We start from the raw sequence: 6453 nt of genomic DNA, 5'->3' as shown, positions 1-6453 counted from the left end.
AGTTCATATGGCGACATTGACCATCACAGAAAGAAACTAATTCCTATTTAGAATAACAGGAGACTGCCTAGAAACAGCATTTTGGGTACATTTGGGTTAGGATTTTCAGAATTTTCTTGATGTAGAAATTTCTTACCTCTTTCAAACTACATAAAATATTTACCAGCCATTTCCTTTCAACCCTGAAATTTAAGATCTTTTTCTTCTATGAGGACATTCTCTCTCCCTCTTCTGTCCATCAGTTGATCCTTAACTGACTCAATGTGTAATTCTTGAAACCTTTCTGACAGCTTGCAGTACCTGATCCAGCTGTTAATTTAGCCTGCTTTGTATGTGAGAAAGATCTTGGTTTATTGCATATATCCAAATACTTATTTTTCTACATATATATACATGTAGAAAATCTATATCTTCTAGAAGTAAACATACAAGAGTTCAAACAAAAGGGAGATTGTAATACATAAGTCATGTTTAGTCAAAGGAGTCAAATAATTCACAGAAGTTACCAATTAGGAAAAAAAAAACCAAAACAACCATACCTTAACCCTTGCAGGTAAAGAATTCTACCCATTTAGAAGTCCTTAGTCAAACAGCTCATATAAATTTAAAAATCTGTGAAACTTATCCCTCAGCTAAAGGATTACTCAAAAATCTGTATTATTTGTATCCAACTTAAACAATAATATGAGAAATTAGTTTTAAGCCATTGGATAGTCTTCAACCTCTCCAGTCATGAACTAGTCATGACCATTTAAATACGATATATTTTATTTTACTTTCTCTGTATCCAAAGGAATAAGATAACATTTACACATTGTGATAAAATATGCCACCAGGAAGATATAATGCCATCTTAGATAATACTTTGAACATAGTTAGACATAAGTAGGGTGTGAGGAGGAGTTAATAAACAATCACTTATTAATTTATATGAAGAAAATATTAAATTTGTCCTATGGTCAAATTGTAAATAGCTGGACTTACTAGAGAAATTCAGAAATTAACAAATATATTAGGTGGTGGAAGGACAGTGGAACTCCAACAGTTACCTCTCAGCTGGAATTTTCTTTGCAGTGAAATATCTCTGATATAATTAATAAATGTAATGGCTTACCTTTCACCTTTAAGAAATTAAGAAGCTTGTCTACACTGTTTAACTTGACAAAAGACACAAAGCCTTTACAATTTTTTACTGTATTTACTATTTTATAACGATGCCTTCCCTAATATTTTTAGCTTTTAATCTCTGAAAATTTTGGTATGGTACTGTGCTTCTTTGCCTTTTTTTTTTTTTTTAATTTATTTACTTCCCCCCCCCCCATCTCAGAGATCAAATATATCAGTTTGGGTTCCCATAGGGGTTTTAGCCATTGCCATATTCATCAGTGTAATGCCAGAGTCCGGGGCACCAAAGTGGAATTTCCAACCTCCAAGTAGGTTCTAAAAGTTTCCTAAATGACATTTGGGAGCTTGGTGCTGATGTCACAGAATGCTGAAAACTGACTTGGAAATGGTAAACTTGCTGGCATAAAATAAGGACAGATTGAGGGAATGGGGCTCATTCAGCCCTGGAGAAGAGAGAGGTTTGGGGGAACCTAACAGCAGTCTCATGGTTTCCATGAGGAAGTTATTAGGAAGATGGAGCCAAGCTGCCCATAGGGATGTGATTATGACAAAACATCAGAAATAAGTTGAATCAAAACATGTTCAGACCACATGTCCACTGTGAGGACAAATGAGCAGTGGATCTGATTACATAAAAAAGTTCTGTGATATTTCCAGCCCTGGAAACTTTCAGGACCAGACTTGGACAAAACATCAGTAACATGGTCTAAGCTCACAGCTCACCCTATTCTGTGTTCAGCAGCTTTGACCCTGCAGGAGGTTACCTCCTGAGGTCTTCTTCAACCTGAATTATCCTATTATCCTATGATCATTTTTATTTCAAGCTTGTACAGAGAAACAGATTGAATATTTATTGATCTGTATATTTGCTGCCTGTGATTTAAAGGTTAATATGTTTTTAACAAGCAATTAAGGAAAGGAAAAAAACCCAGTTTCCATCCTAGATAGAGGTTATAATGTTGGGAAGGCTGAGTTTAAGCTTTGTATACATTAATTATCAGAACTTGGCTTTTAAAATCCTCACAAAACTGAGCAAAACAATAGAGATATCAGAACCATGATCTAACACACTTCCAACCTATATCTAACACATTTCCAGATGTTAGAACGCAGTTTGTTCAGAGATCTGTTTAGCAAAAATTCCATAGAAAATTGATGGAAGGGCAAAGGAACCTAAGACAGCTGGTAGTTCAAGAGTGTTCTCCTCAAAAAACAACAGGTCATTCTCTGCACATGCAGAAGCTCAACAGGAGCAAGGATCCCCTGATCAAGCTCAGTCATCAGAAGGAGCTCCATGACAGGCACAGATGTGCACAGACTACTCAGCAGGAATATAAATATGTTACCTAAGAAAGCAGCTTTGGAGTTAGGGAAGCCAGAACTCAGCTGTAGTTGAAATTCAAAAAGATGGAAAGAACAGAAATGATAACTTCTCTGTGTTCATCAACATAAAAGGGAACACAAAGGGCCAAGGTACCCAGTGCCTTTTAATTGTCTCAGTTTTCACCAACAATGTCTGCTATCAGGCTTCCTAGGTCACTGAGCCTACTGGGAGAGTCTCTGGGAATACAGCATTATCCATTGTTCAGGAAGCAAGCAAGTCTGTTTTGCACATGCAAATCCACAGCATTAGATGGACTTTACTTGAGATTGCTAAGGGAGCTGAACACAGTCATTGTAAGGCCATGCTTTATCATCCTTGGAAGGTCATGGCAAATAAAGGAGGCTCCTTATGAACAGAAAAAAACAAATATTACACTCAACTTCAGGAACATCAGAAAGGCAAACCCAAATAATAACAGACCTTCAGTCTAATGTCAGTACACAGAACTGGAAACAACCCTCCTGGAAGCCCTAGCCAGGGAAATGTATGACAGGAAGCTGATAGGGAAAAGCCAGCATAGATTTAACAAGAGGAAATCCTGCCCACCTATATACCATGCCAGACTTGGTGAGAAGGGAATAGCAAGTACAGGACATTTACCTTGACTTTTGATATAGTATCACACAGTATTCTTGTAGTCCATTTGGTAAGATAAGGACTAGAAAAGATGGGGATCAAGTACACTGAACAGGACTGCCATTAAGAGGGTGCTCAATGAGCTGGACAGGTAAGTTGAGAGGAAGCTCATGAAGTTCAATAAACACAGATTTATGGTCCTACAATTTAATGTGGAATAACTTTACAGCAATTCAGACTGGGCTAGAAAGCAACTGGCTAGAAAGCAGCTTTGTAGGAATGGGGTGAGAAATCCTGGTGTACAAGAAGGATGTAAAATATGAAGCAGCAATTTTTATTTTAGGTGTCCCTACAGAAAGGGTGGGCAACAACATAGCAGGACTGTAGCCAGAAGGTCAAGGGTGGTGATACTTCCTTTGTGGGCTATTCACAAGCTGGACTGTTTGTGGGCTTCCCAGTACAAGGACATTGCTGCCCTGGTGTGAGGTCAGTGGAGAGTCACCAAAATGGGGGACAGCAGCACACAGTGTGTGAGAGGGCACTGAGAACTGATTTCTTTGACTGTCAAGGGAAGAGAAGGCTGAGGAGGTATCTTATTGCTTTGAACTATCCAATAAGATCATGTAGAAAAAGCTATGGCAGATAATTTTCAGAGCTAGATGAGGATGGGACAAGCAGCAACCACAGCAGAAGAAATTACATCATAAAAATTGGCATACCAGAGTGAGTCCAGTGGAGTTGATTAGGGCTGTAATGCATGCAGGAGATAATGAGATAACAGGGTTTATTTAGCCTTAGGATGATGATTCAAGAGAGTTTCTTACTTCTTTTTTAAAGTTCTTAACAGAATGGCATAGGGAAAATGGAGCCAGGCTCCTCTCAAAAATGCTGAATTGCATTGCATAAGGGTAATGGATCTAAGTTGTAACACAAAAGAGTCTGATTTGGTTCAAGGAAAGCAATTTCATATGAAATCTGTTAAGCCCTTGAGGAAATTGCCCAGAGGGATTGTGGAATCTCCATCCATTCATCTGCACAAGGCCCTGAGCAACCTGATCTAGTTGGGTGTGGTTCCTTTGACTTGTTTGGAATAGATGACCATTGAAGTTGCCTCTAGATTAGATTTATAGATTATATGATTTATTTTTTTTCATAGTTTTAGTGAAAGTTTGTATGTATCCTATGTGTCACTAATATAATGTCCTCATTTTATAAAAGAGAACATTACGAGGACAATATAAACATTTTCTGTATTTAGAAAGCAGAATTATACAGTCTCCCAAAGCTTGTTTGGTTTAATTTAAATAAATATAAGTCTTGTCTTTGTTATCCATGTAACACAGAACACTTGTGTTGTTTAGCTGTATAATAAAAATAGTCCCTAACTGAATTAATTTTACTTGTGCTTTTCATAGCACATTCACAGAGCACGTATTTAGGTATTATAGCTGTATATGCACCACTCATGGATGGCAGTGTTCTGTTGTCATATCCAGGACTTTGAGAGGCCAGTAAAGGAAATATATCTATAGAATATACATACACACAAAAACATTTATATACCCATACAGAATTCACCTTATTTTTACACAGTCCAAAATTAATCCTGCCAAGCAGTCTTTTAGACAACCCCTCTTTCCACAACTCCTTCAGCTATATCAAAGACTAAATGCAATTCTGCCTCTAGGGACACCTTTTGCTCAACCCAGAGATACTTTCCCAAGACTGCCATGTGCCTGGAAGGGGGAGGGTATGGCTTGGAAGGTTATGTGTAACAGCACCACCTGGTGAAATATTTTTAAAGTCTACATAGCACAGAATATAGTAGTGGACAGGCCAATAGTCTGTGCAAATCAAGTCTATGTTGAACCAAGCTTCTTCCAAAACAGTGTTTCAATTTATCACATATCTCAGAGTTGCTTTAAAGATTCCAGGAATTGGAACCAACCATGTAGTACATAACTTGCAATTACCTGAATTCCATGGTGTCCTAGGGTGACTTTAGGATGACTGTATCCCCAGTCATCTGTTCTGTTTATACTGGCTATCAAGTTCTGTACCTTTAAGACTGGTTCCGAGGGTGAAGAGGGAGAGAAGAAGGGCACAGTTTGTTTGCAGAGGCTGCACTCACTCCACTGTATTCCTTCTCATGGACTGTGCTGTCTGCAGCATGGGCAGACAGCAGGAGAGAGCTCTCCTTTGATTTTACTTAGTTTTTTTAGCTAGCTGAAGGAGTGAAGTTCCCTGAACTGTGCTTTTTCTCTTTCTTGATCAGCCCTGCTCTGGACTGAAAACCCAGAAGAACACCAGGAGCTCACACCTGTGGCCCACCAGAGCTGGGACACAGCATTTCCCAGCACAGGAGGGACTGAGAGAGGCTGAGTGAGCTGAGCTACACCCCACGACAAGGACTTTCTGAATTTGTAATCTCTTCAGAATAGCAAGAGGTTTTATTGTTCAATATTATTCAATTTTTATGTTTGTGAATACTTTGCTTGTTAAATAAGCAGTTTTTTCCACTTTTCTCCATGAAAATCTTTTCCCAAACCAGTTGAGAGAGGGGCTGCTTGAATCTGCTTTCTGGAGAGACCCCTTTGGAAGTTTCCTCCCAAATTTGCCCTAAACCAGAACACATGGTCACACCATTGCAGCAGTCATCATAGGACTGGAAGACAAGACTCAAGAGATCATTTAGCCCATCCCATGATCCAGAAGAGGATCATTTACCATTGTTCACATCCTATCAGCTGCTCTCTAATTTGTTCCAATGATGTAAGAATCTTCCTAGACCAAAAAAACCAAAACCAAAACAAAACAAAAATAAACCACCTACAGAGGTGCTAAAATCTACCCCATTAAACCTACAATCCATTACATCTCTCCCTGTTCATCACATGAACCAACTATTCCCTCAGTTCTGAGAAGTTTTTCATTCTCTTTCTTCCAGCTGCCTTCAGCGTTTTCCAGTCTTTAATTCAATCTACTTTCTGCTATAGCTTATCTTTTCTCTGGTCTAGCTCTTCCTGTAACAGCAGTGCCAGGCTCTAAACAATGCTCTAGCTCTTGCCTTCCCAGGGCTGATTGGGCCACCTAAAACCTTTAGATTCCTTTTTGAATGTCTGTACCATACCAGAAGTTATTTTGTTTTCTGTGCAAAGTGGATTTCTCTCACTTATTTCATTCTGCATAGCAGAATTCTATCTTTTTCTCTCATATCCCCAGCAGCTTAAGTTTCATTTTCACTTCAGATATAACTTGAGTCCTCTTCCTGCTTGACCTCAGTTGCAGATTTAATAAACCATTCTCTTCTCTTCTCTTCTCTTATCCCCAGGCTACATATGAAAATATGAACCAGACTTAGGACAGAC

This window comes from Cinclus cinclus, chromosome 1, assembly GCF_963662255.1.
Source record: "Cinclus cinclus chromosome 1, bCinCin1.1, whole genome shotgun sequence".
NCBI lineage: Eukaryota > Metazoa > Chordata > Aves > Passeriformes > Cinclidae > Cinclus > Cinclus cinclus.
This window is presented reverse-complemented; position numbering follows the sequence as displayed.